This window comes from Octodon degus, unplaced genomic scaffold (assembly GCF_000260255.1).
Source record: "Octodon degus isolate 3935 unplaced genomic scaffold, OctDeg1.0 scaffold00103, whole genome shotgun sequence".
NCBI classification, from domain to species: domain Eukaryota; kingdom Metazoa; phylum Chordata; class Mammalia; order Rodentia; family Octodontidae; genus Octodon; species Octodon degus.
The window spans coordinates 691,613-693,142 of NW_004524679.1; positions in this window are offsets into that span (position 1 = coordinate 691,613).

The window sequence follows — 1,530 nt, forward strand, 5'->3', positions numbered from 1 at the left end:
ATCAATGTCTTCTTTAGAAGCAGTTATAAATTCTTTTACTGCGGTGTTTTTTTCAGATTGGGTTTCCTCCCCATGTGTCTGTAATTGCTTCTTTACTTCAGATGCTATGAATTCTGAGAGTTCTTTTTTTATTTCAGAAAAGAATTGCGCTTTGATTTCATCTGTATCTTTCTGCTGTTGCTTATTTACTATTGATGATATTAATTCTTGCATTTGAGCCGAGCTAGTGTCCTCCGTACTTGTTCTGGGTGGGCACTTGTTTTCCTCCATATGTTTCTGCATTTGATTCTTTATTCCAGATGTTATTAATTCAGCGATTTCTTTTTTTGTTTCCAATCTGAGTTCCTCTATACCTTTTTGCAGCTGTTTCTTTATTTCAGAAGACGTTGATTCATTACTTTCAGCTGTGTGATTCCCAATTTGTTCTGTGTTATTTTCCCCTGCACTTGTTATGCGTGGGCTTGGGTTCTGAGCTTGCATTTTGTTCCTTCTCGTCATTTTGTGTAGCACTGTCTTCTTACCTTTGTTGCAGATCTTCGTTGTATTTATAACCTTAGCATGTATTGAAGTTCAGATGCAGATCTACAATGTTTGGATTCATCCAGCTGTGCCTGTCTTGGGTCTGGCTGCTGTCCTCAACTCCTTCCTGCTGCTGCCCTTGGGGGTGAATCTATTGTGCCTCTGTGGCAAGATGTTCTGCTTCTGCATTAGCTGGTTTGTTCTATCCTCTACACTCTGTGCAGGGAGTGCAGCTCCAGGATTACACCCCAGGCATGTATACCAGGCCTGAGCTGTGCCTGGAGGGGACAAGGTGGTTTAGGGGGGAGAGGCAGCTCTCCCACACCCTCACTGGGTCTGTGCTAGTACTGGGTGTATGCATTCCCAGAACGCGGCAATAATTCCTACTTGGCTGGCGGGGTGGTGGAGGTGCTGCAGAGTGTTGAGGGATGTCCCAAGGGGGTGGAAGAGAGTCTCTGTCACTCTGCGCCTGGGCTGGGACCAGTAGTTGGTCCCGCAGGTGCAGGGTAGCTGGAAGCTCTCCCACACACTCACTGTACCTGTGCTAGGACTGGGTCTGGGGGTTCCCCGAATGCAGCAGAAATTCCTACTCGGAGGGCAGGGTGGGGGAATTGCTTTTGGAGTGGTGGGGGGCGTTCCAAGGGGGCAGAAGAGGGTCTCACCCATGCTGCACCTGGGCTGGGACCAGTACTCGGTCCCACCGGTGCAGGGTAACCGGAAGCTCTCCCACCCACTCACCTGTGCTGGGCTAGGACTGGGTCTCGCTCATTTGATTTTTAAAAAATATATTTTAGTACAGGGTCTTACTACACTGATAGGACTCATAGTTATCCTCCTGTCACCATGCCCAGTCTCAGTGCACCATTGGGGTAGAGCCAGCATAGAACAGTGGGGATCAAACCACAATCCCTCTGCCTGCCTAAGCATATGCTTTAGTCCAGTGAGCTATCTGGCTGGGCCTTCATTTGATATTTTATGTTTGGTAAAATTTGTCTTATGTAGATGGGTGCT